General features: G+C 42.0%; 1 pseudogene; it reads left to right on the top strand.

Annotated features, from left to right (window-relative positions):
• The window catches only part of LOC147886204 (2-methylene-furan-3-one reductase-like), a 32,023-nt pseudogene extending 29,412 nt beyond the window's left edge, over nt 1–2,611 (top strand).
• The last annotated feature ends 24,476 nt before the right edge of the window (nt 2,612–27,087 follow it).

Raw genomic sequence — 27,087 nt, 5'->3', positions numbered from 1 at the left:
TCCACTATGTATCTCACTTTCTCGAGTAAACTTGTGCTTCACTGTGGTGAAAGAAAGATAGGTAGGTTGCAATGCTCATTTATAAGCATTGACTACTATGCGTGATGCAGTTGATCTTTTGTTTAGTGGATGACTACATGAGGTTATATACTACACCTTTGTGTTAATTGATGAATTTGTGTGTTCATGGGTTGAACTATGTGGAGACCCTTGTATGAATGTATGCTCGGGTTTGTGTGTGCATGTGGTGTGTGTGAGCATACATTGATACAAAGTTCTACACCCACTATTGGGTGCTGATGACGTTAGTGGGGATGTCATAGTAGCTGGTCCTTACTATGCATAATGAAGTTGATGGTAAACATGTGCTTCACTGTGGTGAAAGAAAGATAGGTAGGTTGCAATGCTCATTTAGTATGACTACTATTTAAACATTGACTACTATGCGTAATGCAATTGATCTTTTGTTTAATGGATGACTACATGAGGTTATATATTGCACCTTTGTGCAAATTGATGAATGTGTGTTCATGAGTTGAACTATGCACAGACCTTGGTATGAATTTTATGCTCGGGTTTGTGTGTGCCTGTGGTGTGTGTGAGCATACGTCAATACAAAGTTATGCATCCACTACTGCGTGCTGAATGATGTTAGTGTGGATGTCATTGTAGCTGGTCCCTACTATGCATAATGAAGTTGATGGTTTATAATCTAGTGGATCACCGCCATGAAGTTATAAACTGCACTTTTCTATGTGATGAGTTTGGGCAATTTCCCAGATTCATCTAGGTATATATCACTTTCGCTAGAACTAGAGGTGAACATTTGCTTCACTATGGTGAAAGAAAGATAGGTAGGTTGCAATGCTTATTATTATGCATGTAGGAGCATGGGTGCATTGTAGAACTTACATTGGAGCTTATAAGAATGAGATTCATCTTGTATTCAAAGAAGAATATCAACAGGCAAGATTGATTCAAATCTACCTATAATACCAGCTCCTCTATTACTTCCATAATGCTTCACTTCTATTTAACTTAGTTGGAAAAGGAAAGTACATTAGCACAAATGATAGGAGAGAAGGGCCATAGGCTCGAGTGATGTGAAAGATACGTCACAATGAACTTTCAAAATACCCCCTCCAGAAAGCTTTACCATGCAAAAACAGGATTGCTGATATAGCATCTAATCAAGTCTCAAAAACCTTGCAGATCTACATCAGTGCACATATGTAACCCACTGGTAGAGCTTCTAAATCACAGTGCAGTGGGTGTTATTTGTGGTAAGTAGCTGATATAACATGGTTGCCAGAAGTGAAACCACTCAGTGCTTTCTATCACTTTAGGCAATGGAATCTTACAACTTTATTTTAATGAAACTATTGCAAGTTGTTCACACACATATGCTGTAATATAGAGATTGGAGGGGAGGCTGAATTTAAGATTTACACAGCTTGACAATTGTTGAAAACAAATTGAGATTGCAATATGGTTGAGGGGCCAAGACGGTGCCCCCAGCCTCACTTTATTTCTTGAATTGGAGATACAAGAGCAAGTTGCAAATGGACCTCCCAAACTAAGAACTCAATTCATGACTAGGACTCAGGCAGATATTTAAATTGGGGACAATTGTAGAGAGAGAGAGAGAGAGAGAGAGAGAGAGACTAGAGAAAATGGCTCCAAGACTGAGGCTGGCAAGGATTCAGCTTTTGGCCAACCCAATGCACAAGGAAGAATCCTACAACAAACACCACTTCCATCCAACATTAGTTGCAAGCACTAGTTATCTCGAAAGAGAGCAATATCAACATGAAATTGTGCTGCAAATAAGATAAACTTGAAATTATAGACTACTCTTATGACTTGACTCCTTTGTAGTTGGAGTCCTTGAGCCCCCTTGGGAGGGAAGAGTGAGAACACGGGGCTGGAGTAAGAAAACGCCGTGTAGACTGGAGAGAAAGCATGAAAGGGATAATACTTTTAGAGTGTGTGTGTTATGGCTGCCCCCCGTCAAGGCAGGAAGCCAGGTCACGCAGCTCAATGAAGGCGATGAAGTATATAGGGACCTGTCTGAACGTGCTAAGGATCTCCCCAAGCGACTTGGGTCTTTAGCTCAATTCACTGCCGTGGAATAGAAGTTGCTCGCCTTGAAACCCCAGAAACTGACGTTTGTTGAGGCAGCGAGCCTTCCCCTGGCAGTTCAGACGGCAGAAGAAGCCTTCGACAGAGCTGACGTTCGGCCGGGGCAAACGGTGTTGGTAATAGGAGGCGCAGGAGGAGTAGGCAGCTTGGCCATCCAGGTACGTAGCAACTGTTGTACGATCAGATTAGGCATTTGCAGGCCAGCTAATAGATGAAAATTGCGTAGATTTGTTGATATCGGTGCTCTTTGAGTCAAGGAGGAACCGACATTGAGATTGATGCTCTGTTGTGATTCCCCAGTTGGTCTACAGTGCTTCGCTCGTGGCCACAACAGCTAGCACAGGGAAGATTGAATTCGTGAAAAGCCTGGGAGCCGATGTTGTCATCTACTACACAAAATCCAACTACTTCGAGCTGCCGGAAAAAATATGACTCTGTGTTCGACACAATCGGTAATGGATTGTATTAGATGTCCCTTGTAAGAAATAATTTCTAGCTCCAAAAACAAAACAAAGAGATCCATTGAATGAACTTAGACATGGACCACATACCTGATAACACTTGTTGACCTCTCGTGCTTGCTTCAACATCTATTATTTCATTCTCTTCAATGGGAATATGGATTTGAGTACCTGGGCTTCTATGTCCACCATCATGCTTAGATGAAGGAGTAGGAGACACATCCAAGGTGGCAAAAGCGGTTCCACCACTAGTACAAGATACATCCAATGCAAGAAACATTTTTAAAAATAAATTACTCTATATTCTACCCCAATCCCTTCTTGTTAGTTTCTCTAACCTCTCCCTCTACCATCTACCCCTCTTAGCTCTCTAGCTTTGCCAGGTAAGCTCTCCATCTCCTCATGCATTTGTTTATTTTTTTTTGGACTGAAGGGAGCTTCTTCTTCCCCACCATCTTCTTCTTCCCTGCCATCCTCTTCTTCCTTGCTATCTTCTTCTTCCCTGAGCTTCCTCGCTAATGCGCCCGTCGATTCTCCTCCCCAACTTCTTTTTGCCTGTGCTCCCACAAATTCGCCATGCCTTCCACCATGCATGCAGCCCGATCGATGATATCATTGATCAGGCTACTAGGTTGCATGCATGGTGTAAGGCGTGCCATTAGCCGAGGGAGAGGAGAGAGAGAGCTAGGGAGAGAGGGAGAGAAGGAGAGAGAGGGAGAGAAGGAGAGAGAGAGTTAGGGAGAGAGGGAGAGAGAGAGTTAAGGAGTTAGGGAGAGAGGTAAAGAGGGAGAGAGGTAAAGAGAGGGAGAGGGAGAGTTAGGGAGAAAGAGAAAGAGAGAGAGAGAGAGAGAGAGAGAGAGAGAGAGAGAGAGAGAGTGAGAGGGGAGAGAGAGAGAGGTAGAGAGAAATAGGGAGAAAGAGAAAGAGAGGGAGAGAGAGAGAGAGAGAAAGAAATAGCGAGAGGGGAGAGAGAGAGAGGGTTTGAGGGAGAGAGAGAGAGAGGGAGAGAGAGAGAGAGAGAGAGAGAGAGAGAGAGAGAGAGAGAGAGAGAGAATTAGGGAGAGGGAGAGAGGGATAGTTGGAGAGAAGGAGAGGGTTTTTTTGTAAATTTTGTTTATTTTTTGGTTGATTTGTATTGAAAAGCAGAATTTTCTCTTCAAATTATGGAGTTTGTTTTTAGTGTTTTTTAATTAAATTTGAGAGAGAGAGGCGTTTTGGCCATAATTTTGTTTTTTTTGCATTATAGTGTTGTTACTTTTCATGCTTTTTTGTTTTTTATTCTCTAGTCCAAAATCATGTTCCAGTAGTCAGCATGTCGACATCTTTTTCCATGAAGAATGTATATTAGAAGCTCAAAGTGTTTTTAGAACCATCAAGCTTGTTGTACTAGCATTTTTTTTTTCAACTTGAGATATTCTCTCCATGATATCATAATATTTTGACATTGTTTATGTCTTTTGTAGGTATCATGTCGAACAAACAAACTTTTGGAGAAATCTGTGTCTTTGGAAAGCCCACATCGGAGGATGCTTCCACTAGGATCCAAAAGATAAGGGTGGAAAAGAAAGGCACCAAGGAACCAAAGAAAAGTGCCAAGGATCCAAGTCTTGAGGTGCAACGGCTTCAACAGATTTATGATGTTCGTTTGATGAAGGTTTGTTGTTGCAAATTTGAAAATTATGGGACATAGCGGAAGTACACAATAACATTGATTCAAAATGGACCATCAAAGTTGACACTGATACGGAAGAGATTACTTGTTGCTTCCAAAGACACTTCCCACTGGAAGATCAGTTTTTAAGCCAATGATAAAGATTAAAGATATCGCAAGAAGTGAGTCCAACGAGGAATGTGTTGAAATGTTGAAATGCTTGGGATTGATAACAATAAGAAACCTATTGTTTGTATTGTTATGGAAGAGAAGTTCTCTTTGAAAGCTGTTACTCCGCTCACTGTAGCAGAACGATTAAAACAAATTAAAGAGGAAGGGAAGGTTAGTTACTATCCATAAGTAATTTCTAATTTTCTATGTTTATGTAATTTCTTTTGAATACGATGAGAGATTCAATTTTGTTTTGTGTGCCCAGGATCTTATTTATCACTTGACAAATCAAATTGTGGAGGTTGATGAAATAATCGAGGAGATGGAGGTATCAACTTCCAATAGTGATTTTGAGGAGCATACAAAGGAGGGTTACCGTAGCATCACCAATCAAACCAAGAGACTCTTCAAAGTCAAAAGGAAAGGGATCTTCCTGTGTTGAAGCTGAAAAATTTTGGTCTAATACACAAGGATTAAAAACTCCCACGAGTTCACATGGATTGAGAGCACCTTCTCTTTTAGGCCATCATGGATTGAGTGCACCCCCAAGTGGGCATGGTTTGAGCACAAAAATGACCTCTATTGGCTGCAAGTGCGTTTCCTCTTGAGTCTTATGAGGATGTTGTTGAGGAGACTCCATCTATTGCACAAGGGAAAAAACGGAGTAAACCGAGATCAAAGGCTCCAAGGAGAGTATAGTGATTGGAGATCATTGAAGTCTGCTACAAGTACCAGGAGCTGACATTGGAGATGGCACCTCAGATACACAACAAAATAGAGTCTGAGCAAAGGTACAATAGGATAACCTTGTGGATCAATAGACTTTCTTCTTGCACATTGATCATGTCATCAAACCTCCTATTGATCCTAGGACTAGCCTTCAGCCATTTGAGGTGTGTGCAATACATCCTTTCCATATTGAGAATTTGAAGTCACGAATGAAGGACAATCCGCATGCACAAGTTGTGAACTACATTATGCTCGTGGATCCAAAAGATTTTCCAGACAAGGCATCTTTTGATCGTCGGAAAGCAAATGATTATAAATACTTTGTTCTTGGAGGCTTCCATTCAGCAGAGGCAAAAAGGCAGTTGAATATTGAGTTTTCGTGCAACTCTCATTACAAGACATGTAATTGTACAGTTTATGCTGGTTTGCTAATTTGGAGGCAAACTTACTAGCTTTTGATCACAATAATGACAATGACTATAGGAAGTCCATGTCTTGGATAGAATGGGTTCATTTCTATCACAATGAGTTCGCTACAAAACTCAATGAGGATCGTTCTTTGATCTGTCTTTGTTGAATGAGACTAGGATTTCCGAAACAATTAAAGATCCATCAAGGCCAAGTGATAGCTTCAAATCATGGGACGGGATGTTTCAAATTGCATTTCGTATGGAGAAGTTTGGGATTTGATAAAGGCAATTTTTTCAAAGTGGGAGAATTTTGAAATCAAAGGGCAAAAAAAACTCATAAAAAGGAGGAGTAACTATGGGTGTACAAGTTGGTAGAGGCAAGCAAGCAGTTGGTGGTTCGAGTGTGTAACGAGGTCTGCGATAGCTCATCAAACTGGCCTAAAGAGTTGGGAGATGCTTGCTATAGAGAGGTGGATCAGATAGTTGGGAGTTTGAAATTTCCTCGAGCCACAAAATTTCATTGTATTTTTGAAAAAGTAAAAATCTTGCAGGCATTTCTTGGACTTGTGGACTCTCTCCGATTGCCATCATCCATGATCTATGGTGCTCGTAAATAACTAATTTTTTTTTTACATGCTTCCATGTTAATACTTAAATGTTTTAAGTAGCCAGGTGGTTGAAATATGACAGTTAAAGATAACCAATCTAAAGGGGACTATTTTAGTATAGCACTCTACAACGAGTTTTAGGATAGCACGGTGGTAGTGCAGGATAAGTGGTCGCCAGTGCGGTGGTTGATTGCACACTAGGATATTAACAACCACTAACGCAGTGGTTTTCTTCTATTTTTACAAGATGAATGGATTTGTGGATGTGTGGATTCGTTATGGGATTTAATAAAACCAACGCAGTTATACTAAAAACAAGCATGGAATTTATCATTAGGGATTTACAAAAACAATTTAATAAAATTAGCACAGTGGTTGTTTAAGATATACTAAAAATAGGTTATGGGATTTAATAAATCCAGCACGGTGATTGTTTGGGATATACTAAAAACAAGCATGGTATTTATCATTTGGGATTTACAAAAACAATTTAATAAGACTAGTGCGGTGGTTGTCTAGGATATAGTAAAAACCGTGCATGGGATTTATCGTTTGGGATTTACAAAAACAAGTACGGTGGTTAGTTTGGGATTTACGAAAAGAATCATAGGCTCAAATAAATTTTCCATTTTCCAAGATAAGTGGAATATTGTTTCCTTGCAATGAGACTAGATTTTCTTAGTACCATCTTAGTCATCCTCGTCCACCGCTCCAAGACACCCTAAGATGTGCTCATGCATGTCTAAATCCAATTTGAATACACTCTTACCCTTCTTTTGTTGTGGCACATGTTGCATCTGGAACTTAATAGCTCTTATTAGATGAGAGTACAAAAATGTTTGTGGACTCTTATGTAGCAGTTCATAATTGCAGCCTCTCTTGGATGTTTTTTTGTACCAAAAAGCTCTGACTACTACATCCCACTGCTCATAGGTTTTTCCCCAAATACCCTTAAATGCTAGCTCAACCTTGTGCTTAGGTTTTGTGCATTGTAACAAAAAGTATGGGTCATCTTCCTCATTCTCCCTAGAGGCAGAGACAACTACAAAGTTATCCCCCTCTTCCAAATAATCCGTGAGGTCATCAAAACTCTCCCCAAATATGGCAAGTCATTGTTTGTCTCTCCATTATTTGTCACTCCATTTGAACGTAGAGGGAAAACTTGAACTTGCTCCCATACCATTCAGAGTTGCAATGTTCTCACAATCATCATGATCCCCTATGATGCACGCACTCTAGAAACAAGAAAGTTTTCTTGTTTTAATTAGTTGGTTGTTTGAAAAGTCCCATATGCTGTGCAAACCATGAACTCCTTTATTTTCTCGTAATCAAGCCGGCTTCTCCTTTGTACTTCATCCACTTTCACTTCATGGAACACTCTGCGTACTACACTATTCTTAAGGTTTTGTTTATTGTATGTTGAATGCGTGCCTGTGTAGAGGTTGGCTATGAGCCATGTTACAGCATCATGGGCATCATTAAGTTTTTCTTGAGGGCATGTTAATTGGTGCTTAAATAGAGATTGCTTAATAATAGCACCACATCCATCATGTTCATCCTTGCCCCTTCCCATGGCTAGACCCAAATAAATCCCACGTCATGTCTAGACCAATCACGAATTTGAACCTTGAGACAAAGTAGAATCCATGAGTTGATTTAAATTTAGAGGCAGCACCATTTGACATGCCATCAAGTTATACTCACAAGCAAATTTTCACATACCATCAAGTAACTTGCAAGTAATTTTTCACATACCATCAAGTACTTCATGTGAGACGAATGAAAGGACATCGATTCATTGTAAGAAAACAATACAACGTCTGTGCTCAACAGATAACAGGATCTCTACACAAGAGAGATAGTATGGAGAATAAAAAATTTGATTACTATAGAACTGATACAATAGATGGCGCTGCCTCCGAACTGTGCGCTCCTGTGAAAGAAGCTTCGATGGTGAGCTGGGAACAATAGAGGACAGAGGTTGGATGCTAAGGAATCAGGGTTGCTATAGCTAGTGATAAAATGGGCTTCATGGGCTTGCTCTTATATAGCCACCAGTTGTAGTCAGTTGGGCTCAATTGGGTGACCGACCCAATCCACCCAAAACGGTCGACTGGGGGTCGGTCCTGAAATAGGCCACCGACCACACGATAGAACCGGTGCGCAAAATAGAGCAACTAACCTATGGTCTCCGTTCAGCCCACAACCATCCGGGATCATCTGGGACTCCAAACGGGCCTCGCAACCCGAGAGTGGGCTACCTCATGAAAAGCTCCGTCCACCCTCAATGCGGTCTGGGATGCCTTCCTGCACTTGCATGTAGCCTAGTTGGCAGTGTGCCAACTCCGTCCAACCATCAAGCCACACATGGCCCCCATCTGGTGTCCAAACCAAGACCTACCTAATAACTGAGCTACTCAAAATGCCTTCTCCTCATATGGGGGGCTTACAAGTAGAGTTAGCTCGTTCCCGTGTAGTTACATAAGAGTGGAGCATTGATATCTAATACCCCCCTTCAATGTCCACCAGCAAGTGAACTTACTTTTTTGGTCCAATGCAAAGTCGATGAAGATGCCTCTCTAACAAGTCTCTTCCAAGAGCCTTCGTAAAGATGTCCGCAGCATTCTCTGTAGTCAGACAGTACACCAAGTTGACCTCTCCATCCATGATGAGCTCACGTACAAAGTGATATTGAATCACAATGTGTTTTGTGCGAGCGTGGAACACAGGGTTCTTTGCAATTGCCATGCAACTCTGATTGTCACATGATAACTGTGTAGGCTTGTTCTGCACTACACCCATGTCCCCCAGAATCCTCCTCAACCACACTGCCTCGTAAGAAGCAAAGCATGCTGATTTATACTCAACCTCGGTAGAAGAAAGAGCAACTGTGGGTTGCTTCTTGCTGACCCATGACACAGCTCCAAATCCAAGTGAGAAATAGTAACCTGTCACTGATCTATTGTCCATGTCTCCTGCCCAATCTAACTCATAGAATCTGGCCAAGATGTTGCCCTTGGCATAGGTGATGCCATAATCAAGTGTGCCTTTGATGTATTTTAGCACCCGCATCCCTGTCCTCTAATGGTTCTCCCGAGGCTTATTGGAAAACCTACTTAGTACACCAGTCGCAAAGCTGATGTCCGGCCGTGTGTTGCATAAGTAAATCAAACTGCCCACAAGCCTTCTGTACTTCGCTTCATCCAGCAATGGTGATAAATCCTCGTTTGAGAGCTTCACATCAACCTCCATAGGGGTACCAACTGTCTTGCACTCAACCATGCCAAATGCCTTCAGTATCTCTCCAGCGTACTTCAGCTGTGAAATGAAGATCTGTTTTGGCTCTTGCCAAACTTCAATCCCCAAATAGAAATGCATCAGTCCGAGGTCTGTCATTTCAAACTCTCTTCCTAGCAAATGCTTTGTCTACGAGATCTTCTCTTCATGGTTCCCTGTTATGACAAGGTCGTCCACATAAAGGACCATGATCATACACCTGCCTCCTTCTCTGAAGATATACAAATTTGCATCTGATGGGCTCCTCCTGAACCCGTTTTGCAAAAAGTAGGCATCAATTCACTGGTACCACGCTCGTGGGGCCTGTTTCAGCCCATAAAGTGCCTTCTTTAGTTTACAAACTTTACCTTCTAAACCAAGGATCACAAAACTTGGTGGTTGTTCCACGTATAGCTCCTCCTTGAGATCCCCATTCAGAAAGGTGGATTTTACATCCATCTGAAACATGGGCCAACTTCCCTGGGCAGCTAAAGCCAAAACACTGCGAATTGTGGTTAGTCGAGCTGTGGGAGCAAAAGTATCCTAATAATCAAAATCATGTACCTGTGCAAATCCTTTTGCCATGAGCCGAGCCTTGTACTTATCCAACGTGCCATCGGACTTCTACTTGGTCTTATACACCCACTTGGTGCCGATTACCTTGCGTTTTGGTGGACGATCCACAAGGTCCCAAGTGTTGTTCTTCATTATGGAGCCATACTCCGACTGCATAGCCTCCATCCACCTATCACCACCCTGTGCCTCTTCAAGACACTTGGGTTCATCAGCACGGATTACTTCTGTCATCAAAGCATAGTTGATCAAGTGTTCCTGCGTCTTCTTTGCTCCTCTAATCTCTTGGACCGGCAGTGTTTGGATGGTTCCTCCTCAATGGCTGGAGGTTCTCTACCGTCCAAAAGCTGCTTTAGCCACTTTGGGAATGGCTTTTGCCGTTGTGGTTCTGTAGGCTCTTCTTCATGTTCTTTATCTTGAATCCTTCCAAGCACCGTTGGGGGAGTTTGGTCTACTATTGGTGGTGTTACTGGATGGATATCCTGGTCTTGGTTGTCTGGAAAGGAAGCATCCTCCTCCAATTGATGCGGCTGTTCTGAGAAGACCACATCACGACTTACTATTATCTTCTTGGTAATAGGGTTATAGAGACGGTACCCCTTCCCCTCTTCACTGTAGCCCAAGAAAATACATTTCCAGCTCTTTGGTTCCCATTTGGTCCTGTTAGCATCAGGGACATGCACAAACAGTCACATCCAAAAACTCTGAAATGTGCAGCTTAAGGTTTCTTACTAGAAAATGCCTGCAGTGGAGTCATCCCGTTCATGGCTTTCGTGTAACTATGATTCAGAATGTAAACTGTAATGTTACATGCTTCAGCCCAGAAAGTCTTTGGAAAATCTTTCCCTTTCATCATACTCCTGCCCATTTCACAGATGACACGCATCTTGCGTTCTGCTACTCCATTTTGCTGTGATGTATGTGGCGGGGGTTTTTGCCTCTTGATCTCGTGACTTTTGTAGTAACTCTCGAATTCAATTGATATGAACTCTCCACCTCTGTCTGATCTCAACTTCTTCACCTTCCTCCCCGATTCTTTCTCGACCATTACATGCCATTCCTTGAACTTACTAAAAGCCTCGTCTTTAGTCTTTAGAAAGTATATCCATATCCTTCTACTGTAGTCATCGATCAGCGTCATGAAGTAATAGGAACCACCCAAAGCTTCCGTCTCCATCTTTCCATTGCCCACAAAAGTCATATTCTGCTAAAGCATTGGTGGATCCAGGAGCAATCCACAACTTTATTTTGCAAGAGCTCTGGGAAAACTTTAAGGACATAGATCTTAATCTCACCTCTGCGATTATGAAAACAATAAATGGTGACAGGATAGTGACACTTGGTTATATGGTTTTATCTACTAATGTTGCTAATTATCGTGTGGCCAGTTGTTTCTATGTCATGCCTACAGGCACCCTTGATGAATAGGTGATCTTGGGTAGGACCTAGTGTTGTGCAGGCAACTGCCAAATTGACTGGTGTGGGTGATGTTCACACTTTTGCAATTCCCCTATGTACGGAATTTGATGTATCATGTAAAAAGGGTAAGAAACCATCCACCAAGGTAGAGGTGTCGTCATCCTCCCATTCCACAATGGACACTTCAAAAGGAAAGGCTCCCACCATTAAGGTGCCAATACTAATACAAAGATCCCAATGCCAAAAATGGCATCAACATCACCTCCCAAGAACTTGACTTCTACTCTTCTCTGTTAAGCACACAAAGAAGAAGGTTCCACCTCATCAACATCGATGCCTTTCACTTCCAAAGGGGTGCAAAAGAAGTGAAGCCCGCAAGAACTCCAGCATCAACAATTCCCAAGGGAGTTCCTCAAGGTGACCGACAATGGTTGAGCCGCAAGGATAAGGGCAAGCAGCCAATGCAAGCTATTCCTAACCCTCTTCCATTGACACCCCCTCCTCAAAGCAAAAGCTTGACATATCATGAACATGGTTGTGCAAGCACATCCTCAGAGCATAACATTACCACGAGGGAGAGCAATCACTTTGGATCCCTAAGGCCTTGCAAAAGAAGCTGGTTAATCCGCAAGCCAGGGCAGATCCAGTGCATTCCCCCATGACAAGGGTTACCAGAAAAGGGCATCACGCAAAAGAAAGCAACTTCCAAAAGCCCATGTACAGAAGACCCACCCACAATGGATAGCAAAGAAGCTCCTCAAAGCCCAAGGTTACTACCAAGGCAAAAGATACATATGGGCTCTAAAGCTTCCAAGGACACAAGGCTCTTGAACAAAGAACATGGTCACTGCTACCACCCAGTAGGATCAAGACAAGGTGTCCCCAAATGAGCACGTAACCAAGGTAGTCCCACAAGAACCTGCTTCCAAAAATGAGACAGATCCACATTAACCTACCAAGGCCCCCACCCCAATGAAGGATCCCAAGAGCCATGCAGTTATGATGATTCCACGAGTAGTGCAGCTCAAGGACATGTCCTCAAACGCTATCGAGGGAGTTACACAAGAACCTTCCCTTAACAATGGGGAAGTCCCACAAGAACCTCCATGCATCCCCACAAAAGTCGAAGTGCCAAAGGTGAGGCTAACAATGCCTACCAACCCCGGTATATCATACATCAAGCAAAAAGCCGCAATACCACAAGAATTGCCCTCATAAAGGAGGTACTACCACAAGAAACTATGTGCTTCATCGAATGGAATAAGAAGAGGCCCCATGCCTCAATCAACACCCTACATGGCAACCAAGCTCCTCCCTTAGCATCCCAGGTGGCAAGAAAGCTTAATGCATTCTCCACCTAGTTGTCATTCAAGTATGCATTTGTTCGACGCCAGTCACCCCCAAAATCCACTTGAGGGGTGTAATACCATAGGTGCATAAGCATTATGAATTTAGGTCTAGGTGATTCATACGGTAGGCATTCCAACCACATTTTCCCCTCACTCTCTAGTCTTGGAAAACCATTATGCACCCACAAAAATCATGGTCCTAGACCTACAAATTCATGCTAACCAAGATGGCACAATATGTCCATGCATGACTTATGGGCCTACAAACACCCAGGAGTCCTAAAACATTATGGATCGCACACAGGATGTCATCTACCTTGTGTCAACAAGAACCTGTCATGCAAAAAGAGATAGTAACACAAGAATCTACCATGATTGAAAGAGGATACAATTGCCGAAGGTACAACATCAACAATGAAGTTGAGCCTACATCAACAATGACAAAGAGCCTACAACACTGACAACAAGGAATACACCAGCCATAGATCCACAAGAAACTGCTATAAATGGTAGATATTGGGATCTAAAAGCCACCGAAAGACAACTCTTGAACACCAATGGTCCACCAAGGGACCAGATTAAGGCCCAAGTCAGCATGGTCTTGAATTTGAGTTTGTGCATGGTACAAAAAGTGGTTCTATACCAGTAGCTCCAAGAATGGATTTTATTGACGGGTGACTCATGATGACACACAAAATGGGTCTCAAATGAGTTTCTTGTGACCCTCAGAGCCTTTTCCACTAACACCACCATTCACCAACTAACTCCACATCCTTCTTTTCTTTTTACTTTTTTTTCTTGTCACTTAGAGCTTTCCTAGAACCCAAATGCTATAAACCTCTTCATCCATAGACCTCATTTAGGGAGTTTGTATATTGTATTATCAGACTCCTCTAGATTAAACAACTCAAAAAAAAAAGCTCTACATGATGCCACTCAAAGAAGCTTCAAGGAAAAAGCCTCAATGAAGGGTAATCCATTTAAATGGATTCAAAAAGAAGCCATATGCAATAAAGCACGACAAAATGTCCTCAGTAACTTTGGACATACAACCATGGCATGTCACTTAGTTTGATGAGAATCCAATCTAAGTCCTACTCAACTCAAATATTGGACTTGAGTAGAAGCATGATAATACTTCGCTAACATTAACACCACGAGGATCTTAATTAACCCCTCCTAACACCTTCTTCCTAGTAACTTACACCCTAGTTTTTCTTTTTCTTTTTTCTTCTTTTCTCTAAAGCAATGTATCATGCAAATACAAGGTGCAACTTCCTCATAGGATCTTCATCGACAACACTCTATCCACCACGACCTTGGCACGATCCAAGGATGGATCGAGAACAGGAAGGGGGACATGTTAATAGCTACGGTTAATAGTTGTTCTACATGCGGTTAACAGTGTCTCTACATGGTAAACATTAGGGGGAAGATGAGAGGAAGAGTGCATATTATGCCTTAGAGCCATATGGGCCAAGAAGCCTTGTAGCTATGAAGAAAGAGGTGAGAGAGCGATTTAGGGCTGGCCCTCCCTTCAAAAGGCAACATGTATTAAAGGTCAAGTCTTTGACTTGGGTCTTCATTTTTGTATGCACACTTTTGGAATACAAGTTCTATCTCTCCTCATGTGTTGCTGAGTCTACTTGTTTTCTGTTGGTTGCCCTTGTGATTGCCACACATTTCATTCTGCATTCACTCTTCCCTTCCATCCCTTCTCTTCTCCCTTCTCCCCTCTCTTCTCTTCTTGCTGGAATCACACCGCGATAATCCGGTAGGTGCTCAAGTGACATGACCACTTTGCGCACAAACCTCTCACAAGGAGCAGCTCAAGAGAGGAGGCTCCATCAGCATTACTCCAACATCCCCATAATTCTTGTGTCTCCGTTGAACCACACACAGCCAAGGAAGTACAAGGCCAAGAATATGGACGTGTACATGGAACCTTTGATAGAGGAGTTGCAGATCCTATGGAGGGGCATATGTGTCTTTGATATTTTGAGAGCTCCTAGACATACCAATGACATTTTGATCAGGGGGAATCTTGATGTGGACCATGCATGACTTTCCAGGATATGGAGAGTGCTCAGGTGCATGCTTGTGTCTTTATGTATATTGTATGAATCTTGATGTGGACCATGTATGACTTTCCAAGATATGCAGAGTGCTCAGGTGTGTGCTTGTGTCTTGATGTATATTGTATGATGATACTTTTATGACGCGATTACTAGCATAGGCCTTATAGTGACACATTTATGCATGCATGTAGGACTTGCAATAAGTGGGTACCATGCACTTGTACGACACTCCAAACATATGAGAAAAATGGTTTATGAAGGTCATGCTTAATACCTTCCACTAGACCATCTTGCGCGTGAAGGTCAACTTGATCTGTTTCAAGGCAAGTGACTAGATTCAGGCTTGGGGGAGAATGGAGAGGAACCTCCTCGTGGTATGAAGAGGCTATCAATCTTTCACAAGCTTCCTTATTGGGGTCAGTTACAAATCAATCATCTCTTGAATCCCATGCATATCTTCAAGAATGTGGGGGCTTTTATTTGGGCACACTTGGTTGGTGACAAAAACACGTTGAGTGCGAGAGGACTTGCAAGTTATGGATAGGATGCCTCGTTTGTGGCCCTAAGTGCATGGTCGTAGAGTTGTCCTCCAAAAAGCACGATGGATCCTTTCCAAGAGAGAGGAGACAATGGTCAAGGTAGGAATTGCCTCTTTTCAAACATCGACAGGGTACATACGTTGCTTGAAAGGAGCATTTTCAAAGGACAATAAGCTTAGTGGGCTCAAGTCCCATGATTGGCATGTCTTACAAGTATTTTAGCTAAGCTGCTGCATTATTATACCTATAATCATGATGCATTAGTATAATTATGATTAAGATGCATCGTTGACATGATTTCTTTGTTGCTTGGGTAGTTTATCCTCCCAGTTACTATGAAAAGGTGTTAGAAATACTATCTACAAGATTGGTGGTATTGTGAGGTGTGCTTACTATCATATCACATTGATTATATTTCCTTCACTTGAATTTGAATGATCTATAGAAGATTATGAATCTGACATGGGCATGTGAAATAGGTGGATATCTCAAAAAGAGATCTCTAAATCGAGCATCGAGAATGTTAGGGAGACTCCATCAAAGCTGTGTGCTTGCTTGAGAAGCATGACGACTCAAGTGCAATTGCTTGTGCACATAGTTGATGCGGTGGCTATTGTAGGTACCATTCATAGTCAGTGGATGTTTTTTGTTGAACAGTTTATGAAAACCTTGGAGGAATTTGTAAGGCAGAGAGCAAGACTCGAAGCAAGCATGGCAAAGGGATGGCTTGTGCAAGAGTCATTAGTATATAGAGAGTATATATCACAAAGTTTCTTGCATCCATGGATCCCCATATGCCATAGGCTTGGCATAACAAGGATGATGATCGCATCATTGCCGAGGTTTCCCAAGGAAATGGGATGGAAAGAAAGATGAGCGAAGAGCAAAGGGAGAAATTCAACAAGCTTTGTATCCTCAATAGCAAGGAGATGCAAAAGTGGATTGAGAGATATGAAGAGGCCAAAGAAGAAAGAATAAATGCAAGGATGAGATTCAAAGTCTTGCACAGGCGAGTGCAACCATATCCACGGGATCTTGCCCTTCTCCCCAAAGACATGTCACTTGATTGGCTACACCAAGCTCTTCGTAAAGCCGAACATGATGGAGAGACAATAACCGAGCACGAGCAAGAGTTTGTATTTAGATATATGATGCATGTAAGTTTCTTACATTTTGACGTAATTAAGTTATTCATGGAAACAATCACTGTAAAATGTATCCTCATTCTTTTAATGATGTTCTTTGGTAGTACAAAAAGTATAGTGCATTATGTTCACATGGACGACATTTTCATGTGGAACGCATTGATTCGAAGAGAGTCACATGTGATTGTTGAGTCATGGCTAGCTTCACACAAGATATCTGAGCAAGTGCTTCAGATACCAATCTTGTCTTCTCACAGTTAGATTATTGTGGGACCATACGCAAAATCTATGAAGTTGATTTTAGATGATTTAGTATTTTCATTCTTGATGTAAAATGGTTTAGAACTATCTACAAGAGTCCCCATGCTAAAGTGAGGAAGGACAGTAGTGGTTTTTTTGCAATAGACTCCACCAAGCTCTGGACAGATGAAAGTGATACTTTTATTCTTCCTGAGCATTGTGAGCAGGTAAGTACTAATGAATTAATTGATCTTATGCCTTCATTTTTAAATATCCATTAGTACAAGTTCATATCTAAGTAAGCATAAATTCATATAAATGATGTCATTTGATTTGCATCTTGAATATAGGTAGTCTTTCATCCGGACCGTTCTGATCTAAGACAGCCGTACATGGTCTAAGTTGCATCGCAAAGTAAACGTATTTTTGAAGATGGAGATGTGCATATGGAGATGCCACTACCAATGCTGGATCCAATTGATCTGGATGGATCTAGCAAAGAAGATGAAGATCACGATATGAGCCAAGAAGAAGATACACATAATGACATCGTAGAGGAGGAAGGTGGAGATCACGATATTGAGGAAGAAGATGACGATCATGTATCACCCAACTTTATTGAAGAAGGTGAACTACAAGATCAAGTCTTCCTACGTCATGATTTTGACAAGTACCTTAAAAGAGCAGGAAAAATGATAGCCAGGGAAATTAATATCCACCGTCTTTGCCGACTCCAAGTCATACACTCAATTGTGAAGCATGTCCTCCTTGTAGCTATTTTCCTCCCTCTTTTCCGGGTTTTTTTCTATGAGGAGGTCATCCAACATGATTCTCAGATAGAACACATGAGCATTCCAAAGTCTTTTGGGTATGCCATAGATTTGCAGTAGGTGGATCGGTGTATAGAGTTTTGGAGCTAGGTTTCATAATGGGCTCTTAGTTGTGTCTGCACTACACTTAAATAAGCCTTCTCATTCTTTTTTTATACAATCAACATGTCCACCTCATCATTCAACTATTTAATCGAAATCTTTCATCTCACATTAGTTGTCTAATCAAAATCTTTCATCTCACATTAGTTGTTTAATCGAAATCTTTCATCTCACATTATGGTCCTTGGCGTGCTGTCAAAGGACACTATCTAGTCACATAGCTAAGAAAACATCACTTCAATCACTTTGGAAATATTATAATATTGCATATGTATACATATATCTATATTATTATATGTGTATATATATATCTTAACAACTACACTTACATTGAGAAATATGAAATACCATAACTAATCCACAATTCCTAAACGATTGCATTGTATGCCATTCATATTGTCTTGTAATAATAATAATAGAAGAAAACCACCATGCTGGTGGAAGTTAAATTCTTAGTGTGCAACCAACCACCACACTGGTGGCAGTTAAGTTAATATCCTCATAATAATAGAAGCAAACCACCGTGCTAGTGTTATTCTAAAATAGATACATTGCCCAAGTAAACTCTAGAGAAAATTAATCATTCAATAGATTACACACAGATTACATAGATTACATCTCAAAGACTCTTTTCCTTCAGGGGGCTAGTTCTACATTGCTTTGAGTAGGTTGCCCTCTTGAACTCCCTTATTGTAGGCTCGACCCTCCTTGCTCCTTTCCCGAAGGGGCCTAGTTCGTTCCTTCAAAGGCCCGGCCCCTCCCTTCATGCCGCTTCCTCTTTCCTTGATTTAAGCTTCCTGGTTGCAAGCTCGACCTTTCTTGCTCCTTTCTTGAAGGGGGTTGGTTCCTCCATTCAGACTCCTTTTCCTCGCAGTCAAGATTGGGCTTGGACTTCTTCAATTTAAGCTCCTTGTCTGTTGCATTTTTGTGCCCAAATGGCAAATTGAGCTACAGCATCTACTTTCTCATCGTAGATAGCTGTAGAAGGCATACATTTGATCTCTGTCCATGGCCTGGGCAATGGCAAATGACATTCTTCACAAATCGATTTTGCATTCACAAACACCCCAAAGTGCACAAGGTGGTAGCATGCATGCCATCAGATCATGCAGTCATCTATGATGGGGGTATGGCAGACCATGCATTTCGGACCCTAATGCATAGCAGGAGGCATCCAATTTAACTATTGCAGCCATCAATACCACAGTCTTGTTCTGTACATGATGAAGTTGCTTCTCGATTTCTTCCTCCCTCATCCTAAGGCTGCGGATGTTCTCCATCATCTCCACCACTCTTTGCTCACTCCATGCAACAACTTCATCTAAATCCATCAGCATCTATTGAAGCTGCTTGAATTGCTCAAAAACATCAACATGGGTCATTTCCAAGACTTCCACTCTAGCTTGGAAATCTCTCAAGACCACAGACTACTTTTCAAAACTATGGAAAGCCACTGCAAGCTCATGCACAACCCTATCATAATCTTGTTGCAGGGTCTTGTAGCTTACTCTTTAAACTTCCAATAGTGTTTCAGAAAAACAACCCCCACCATGGCTACTCTTTGCATCCTTCTTGGCCTAGAGAGCTACCTCATTGTCTTCTCCACCCCGGCTACTCTCTGCCCCATCCTTCCTGGCCTTGAAGCTCTCTCACAGATCTTGCATCACCCCTTTTCATCTCCTCCATCATCTGGTCTTTTTCAATGTTCAATGTGTTCACCATGTTGTAAAGCCATTTGTAAAGACTCTCCTTTTCAGCTCTCTGATCTTCAAGCTCCTTTTGCATCATTGCTAGCTCCTTGTTCATTATGTCCCCATCACTTTTAATTTCTTCAAGCCTATCTCGGAGCTCCTTGATGCATTTCTCTGCTTCTTCTCTTCTATGCCTTTCCATGTCGACCATTTTTGTAGTGGCCTCGGCCTGCTCTTATGCTTGCAAGGCCCTTGCTTCTGCCTCCTCTACCTTGGCTTCTGCACCCTCCCCGAGAATTTTCTCAAGTTGCACTATGTTTGCTGCATCAGTGGCTTTCTGTTGTCGAAAAGTCACCTTTTGAGACATCTTCTTATCGTATTGCTCAAAAATACCTTTGAGGGTAGATGTCATGAGGTGCATTGCAGTAACTCCAATGGACTAAGATGATAATTGGGATTTGCCATCCATGCAATTCTCTAGGTAAATTATCATGCTCTTGGAGATCACCCTTGAGAAAGATACATCACGTCCTTTCAGTTGCTCTACTGCTACTTGAACCTACTAGAACTTCACGGTTCCTCTCATATCAAGAAAGAAGTGCATTGTCTTCTGTAGCACATATTGGAGGCCTGTTGGTAAGCTAGAAAGTGATAGCGAAAGTGAGAGAGGGAGAGAGAGAGGAGTGCACACGATATGGCTCCCTGTACACTAAGTGTATTGACAATGAACATGAAGATATACATGTGAACCCCTTAGGGTTAGGATTAGGGTTTGCCCTTATGCCCTATGTGGATAGTGCAACTACACTATCTTTAACACCACCTCTTAAATTGCACTGGGTAATTAGAGGGTGCATGTACAAGACCTGTTTGTGGATTTCATTTGGTGCTCATTTGGTGCATATGATAGCATCCAAAACTAAAAAGAAATCATAGTATGTGCATATTTGAACACAGTGACTACTTAGCGAAAGCATGTACAATGAGTACAACTTATGTGGTCCCATACAAGGTGTGTATTTCCCCCTCTTAAGTTGTGGGTCATCCTTTGCCTTTGGGAATAAAACCCAGAAAATAGGCCGAAAGGAAGAGGAAGGAAATATGTAGAAAGTCAAGTCCACCTCAATCAAATACTAGTCTATCAAAAGATGACTGTGTGGATGAGTGCATGTATGGCTGTGTGCTGAACATGTCAAGGCTAAACATGTCATGAGTCCCTGTGGACTGTGTAGTTGCTTTGAAGAAGAGGCATCCAGATGTGAAGCTAGTCGATGTAGCTATGGCGATGTGATCTGGTAGGTTGTGACATACGAGAGTGTCACCAACCCAAAAGAACTGATAGCAATGTGCAAGGTATGCTGCAGTAATGTAATCTCTGTCGAATGATGAGGGGTCGAAGAAGACCGCATAGTCAGTGTGGACAGAGTGACCCCGGGGCTGAAAATTTGGGGCGGCCGAAGGTGCAAGTATGATACACTGCTGTGTTGATGAAGAAGCCCATACTGTAATTGACAAGGTTTAGGAACCTGTCCAACCTGTATACTCAACTGTCATGAGCTAAAGGTCATCTGATGTGTGCATAGTTAAACATCCATCGGTATAGGATGTAGCATCTATCATTCCAAGGAGGGGGTCCAAATTGATGGTGTGGCTGTGGAGCTCACATACAGTGTGCCAGTGTGGCACTATGCTTAGAAGGCACATGGTGACATGGCATGATGACTAGACACTGTGTGTCACATGCAGAATACAAAGTGTGCCTGTGAGGCACTATGTGCTGAGGTGGCCAGTGACATGGCACTGCCTACTGACATGGCACCTGTGTGACTGTGCACTGATGATTGGGCTACAAGTCATGTGACAGATTTGATGACATGGCAAGTGGGGGTCCAGTTAGAGTAACAGTGGTTAAGTAACCCGGATAATATGTGTGGTTTGCCACATGGCCAACCCTTGACCACCCTTTAAACCTGGGTCAACTTAACCTATCCATGGGATTAGGCCTATCTGCCACGTGGTAGATAGATAAGGGGGATAGAATCACTAAGATTCCAACAGAATCGTCTTTGACGGACCAAAGTTCGTCTGTGGGCTTGAGCCGGGGAGCATGGAGCTTTTACCAATCGTGGAGCTGCCAGATTGCAAGTTGTGGGAGACATTATGAAGAGGAGAGTCTCTTTGCAAGAGAGCTCCTCGTTGGATTGTAAATGATACTAGAGAAAAAGAAGTAGAAGACAAATGCAAACGTGTTACGCACTTCATTACAAAAGTAAACTTATGCATGTAAATTTCTTTTAATTTTACAACTAGGAAAAAATAATTGAGAATTAGAGAAAAAGAAGTAGAAGACAAATGCAACCGTGTTAGGTACTTCATTACAGAAGTAAACTTATACATGTATATTTCTTTTAATTTTACAATTACTAGGAAAAAATAATTGAGAATTTAACTTTGTCTATGGATATAGTTGGTGTTGTAGTAATAAATTCTTATGAAGGACCGACTATCACAAAAGTTGAGAAAAGACTTTGAGAATTTAATTTTGTCTATGGCTATAGTTTGAAACCCACTTCGTAGAACCGACTATCAGAGCACTGCTATATTTATAGCTCTTCAAATGTTGTTTTGCCAATGAGATTTGGCTATCAATGCCCGTTCCTTCTTTCGTGTATATTCCACAGATCTTTGAACTCTATCTATAGCCCCCTCCTTGTACAGATCTTTGAAATGGACCACAACCCTGAAGGACAGTGGACGCTTTTCACCTCGGATGACCACCACGTCGAGGTTCCCCAGAGCTTCATGAACTGGTCACCTTCTTTGCGTCAAGTAATACCGCATGCACCCGAGTTCAAGCAAGCAAACGTCCAGGTCGGCCGGTGTGCACTCGAAAAGGTGCTGCAATACTTCAATCATCAAGCCACAGCGGATGTTTCTGACGATCCAGGGGCATGCTTCGAACGATTTCTGGACGTTCCGCTTTCGTTTCTCAATCACATTATGACTGTGAGTTTTTGGAACCGATGATTTTCTGCTTCTTAGCCGTACCAAAGAACAAAGTATTCCCAATGAAAATAATGATTGGAGCCAAGTCTATCATTGAGTACGAGAACGTGTAGTATTTTTGTTTTCTAATGTTGTCCTTGCGGACCCTTCTGTTTGGCCGCATGCAGGCAGCAGTGGCGCTTGAAATAGAGGACCTAGAATACCTTGTCCGTAAACAAATTGCGCAAAGCATGACAGGCTTTACAGAAAGCGCCGTGGGGTGCTTTTATAGGTCGTCTATAAAAGACCTATACGAAGTAAGGAAGTAAGGAAGACCTATACGCAGGCTAAGAGCGGATTGTCTGCTTCTACTCTCAAAGGTCGCTTCGGCTTTGACCTACATTGTGCAGACAAGTAATGTAGGGCAATATTATTTCCGTGGGTTAGAGTCACGTTCGCTGTTGTATGGAGTATTGGCTGCAGCTGATCCGGACAGTCCTCGATCATCAACCCCAGGTCAATTTGATTCGCACGCGAAGTACGGCGATTCTGGTCGTTTGCATCCGCTATGAAAAATGTGTTCAGTTGTCCGTCGGCATTATATAAATGTCCTTCATGCAGGCAAATGCCGTCCCATTTTCTGTCCTTAATTCTCGAAAGTCGTCTCACGAACAAACTGTGCCCTTGACGCTTTGTTGTTGTGCTGCTGCACATATGTTTCATTTCCACCGTTATTCTAAAAATTCGTGGTTATGTTTACAAATTACTCCCACTACAACATCAATATGCTCCGTCTTCGAAAACAAAAATCCGTTCAAATGTCCTAAATGTACGTAAGAAATTTCGTTTCATGTGAAGCTTATAGTTGGTTGAAAGGACTCACGATATGATTCTAACTATGAAAACATTATTAAAATAGCTGTGTTTAAAGCATCAACTTATTTAAACTCATTCATTGAATTTCTAATGATTATAACTCTAATTGAAACTATTAATGGCATTGACTCTTAGACATGATAAGCATAGGGCTATTTGAACTCATTACATTCTATTATAGGAGGCAAAGGTATATTTGTGGCTAGGCTTGAATGTGGGTGAAAGAATGAACTATAAAAGCAAGAGCAAGACATGTACCTACTATCTACTTCTACTAATCTACTAACTTCCTTAAGAAAGAGTTTACCGAACCTGCCACGTGGGGTATCTCTGGAGGTTTGGGAAAGAATTCTAGAGGTTCGGGAAGAGGAGGAGGAGAGGGCACGTGGCCAGAGGGTAGGGGGAGAACAAGGCAGAGTCACTCTATTCTAAGCACCTCTCCACAGATCTCTTCGCTGGTGTCTTTCCCATTTATCCCCCCTGCCCTTTGTCTACAGGGAGTCGAGTGTCCTTCTGTGCTGGTTTGTTGCATCAGACGAAGCATTGGGATTGAAAGGTCTCTCTATTGACAGATTTGGAGGGTTGTGCTCAGTTTCCGGGAGCCGCTTTGGCAGCTGGAATTCGAGCCTCTGCACCACCTTGGGGAGCTCTTTCTACAGCATCGCCATAGCTTTTGGAAACTATTTTAGCTCTGTTCTGGTCATTGCGGTCACGACTCACGAGTATCACCACAAACTTTGGCTAGATTCCTAGCGACCTCAACGAAGGCCACCTCTACTACTTCTTCTGGCTTTTGGTAAGGCTCACCTTCCTTAACTTTGTCGCCGAAAGTGCTTGCCTTCAGTCCTTCTAGCATGCTATTGTATCTGCACCTCCGTGCGATGGATTGTGAGAACTTTGACGTGGAAAGCATTCTTCTAGACATATAAATTTCGGTAGGAGGTGCACTATGGACGTGGTGCAATGGCGTTCATTCCTTCCTAAAGCTGGGTCCAGTGTGAGGCGTGCAAACAATGTTAAGGAAAATACCAAAAGAGGAGTGACGACGAGTCATTGAGCAGCTTCAGTCTTTGGTCATCTAGATCATTCTATCATTGAGCTGACTAAGAAGCAGACGAGTGATTCCATGTAATCTCTGCACACAATCGACCAGTAATTCCAAATATAACTCCTCAAATTGCCACAGTGTGAGGCGTGCAAACATAAAGGGTGATACAAAGAGAAGTGATGATGGGAGAAAAGACTTTAAAGAACTGACAAGGACGAGATGTGGGAAGAGTTTGTAGAACTAAAGAATATGTGAGGAAGATGTGGGATGAAAAAAGCTGAGACGAGAAGAAGCGTTGATTTAAAATGTCAAGGCCTGGATTCACTCAGGTGTGATTTTTTTGTGAGCTTTTTGTCATGAGCTTTTTTTCAATTTTCTTGAATATTGTGAGCTTTTCATTCACGTGAGAGAGAGAGAGGGGGAGGGGGGGGGTTCATGGAGTGGGGTGGGTGGAAAGTTTGGGTTATGGTTGGAGTTAAGAGGAGAGAGGGGGGAGAGGGGAGATAAAGGAAAAGGGGAGGGATGGTCGCATGGGTAAAGTGGCATGGAGAAGGGAGGGGAGGGGAGTTGGAACATATATTCGTTATCATAGTTAGAGGGGGAACTTATAAGGTATGCAAAGAGGAGTGCAAGGAGGAGAGAGAGGATGAGGAATGTGAAACTTATGTTCATCTCCTAAATGTAAAGGGGAGGGAGAGCATATGGGAAATTTGTTCATCTTCAAAGTGTATAATTTGATAGATTTGACCTCATATTTGGATTCCTCGTTGAATGCCGGTCATTTTGAGTACCAACATGACCATATTCCGATAAAAATTGAAAAAATGGTATTTTTGTCATTGCGTAGACTCAAAATAGACCCAAAAGAGGCCAAAATGTCAAAAATACCATTTTTTCAATTTTTATCAGAATATGGTCATGTTGGTACTCAAAATGACCGGCATTCGACGAGGAATCTAAATATGAGGTCAAATCTTTCAAATTATACACTTTTAAAATGAACATATCTCCCATAGTTTCTCCCTTCTACTTTAAATATGGACATATCTTCCATAATTTTTTGCCTCCTACTGCCACTCATATCCGCCCCCCCTTGTGCATAGTATACACTCTTCCACCCCTTCCACATGCTATGAAAATGAACATATCCTATATCCTCTCCCCCTCTTTCTAACCTCCCCAGCTTTCTTATAACAAAAACATGTATGGATTTCTAAAAAAAGCTCGCAAAAACAAAGGAAATGGTAAAAAAGCTCACATTAAAAAACTCGCCAAAAGATTTTTCCCGATTCACTCTATTGAGCGGGTAGACTTGCAGGCACTTTAAAAACTCCCTCATTGGATGAAATAGCAAAGTTGAACCTTACAATTGCAAAGTTGCCGCGACGATTTAGCATGGATTGCAACGATTTGTGGACTATGCAATTGGATTGTGAACTGCGATCTCCTTCTCTACCATCTATATTTAAATAAAAAGTTGAAGTAAATAAGAACGAGGCTCACTCTACTCTACTAAAGAGCATGTTCTTGAACCCATGGCTGAGCGGTGAGCTGTAGCCTTCCAATTGTTTTTTCCCATTTTGGTAACCTTTCAATTATTTTTTTCCCGTAGAGATGCTAAAAGTCGTACCTTGAGTAAATGCAAAAAGTATTAGGACAAAGATAAGGAGAACTTCTTGGAAATCAAGGATGTTGTAGCCCTCAAGGAACCCAGGGAGCTAGATTAGCCAGCGTCATAGAGCCATAATCGAGCACAGGATCGTGCATCCCTAACTGAACACTGTTGTGAGATAGGAGGAGATGGGATGGAGCTGGAGTAGAGTGGAAGGTTGGAGCGTATAGCGAGTCTCTGGAGGTTTTGGGAAGGGACGTTCGGAGAAGCAAGAGGGAGGTTCGGGAAGAGAAGGAGAGGGCAGAAGAGAAGAGACACGTGGCCATAGGTTAGGGGGTAAACAAGGCAGAGGACATGGAGGCGAGCCACGTGGTAGAGCCAGGGTGCAGAGGGCACGGCACAGGGACACATGGCAAAGGGTAGGGGACAGAGGGCGCATAGAGGCAGACGACATGGTGTTGCCATGTGGATAAAGTTTGGAGGAGCTTCGCAACACTATGGCGGTCAAAGACAGTAGACTCACAGTTAGTGCAATCAGAGGCAGAAGTAGACTGCGTGGTATAGAACCAAATTGCGCAAGAGACACCCAGACTGTGCATTGTAAGAGAGGAGCTGCAATGACCAGTCTCAGTATAGCAGGGGCCTGGTTGCGGCCACATTTCCCAAGGAGAGTGGGGTTCTTGGAGCGTTGGAGGAATGCTTTGGGTGCAGAATCTGCAGACTGCAGTCTATAGCTGTAATTGTTGACGAGGCCACGTGTTCAGTTAGTCACCGGCGACACGTGTGTAGACACGCAGACACGATGCAGAGATGCAGAGGGACACAAATGTGCAGACGTGATGCACACGACAGAGAAAGAGAGAGAGAGAGAGAGAGAGAGAGAGAGAGAGAGAGAGAGAAGGGTAACTTCCACATGATAGGAAGGAGAGGGAGGATATTATATTTATATTATATAATTATTTATTTATAAATATCAATATACAAATATACAAATATATAAATTATATATATATATAACTATAAATATCTATGTATATATATATACACAATTATATTTAAAAATATGAAAAGAAATAGAAACAAAATTTTTAAAATATATTTTTATGTATAAAATTACAAATATATAAATAAATATAAATATAAACAAAAATA

The sequence above is a fragment of the Dipteris shenzhenensis genome, chromosome 24 (genome assembly GCF_047967505.1).
Source record: "Dipteris shenzhenensis isolate YYH24624 ecotype China chromosome 24, Dip_SZ_1.0, whole genome shotgun sequence".
Classification (NCBI taxonomy): Eukaryota; Viridiplantae; Streptophyta; class Polypodiopsida; order Gleicheniales; family Dipteridaceae; genus Dipteris; species Dipteris shenzhenensis.
This window is presented reverse-complemented; position numbering and strand designations above follow the sequence as displayed.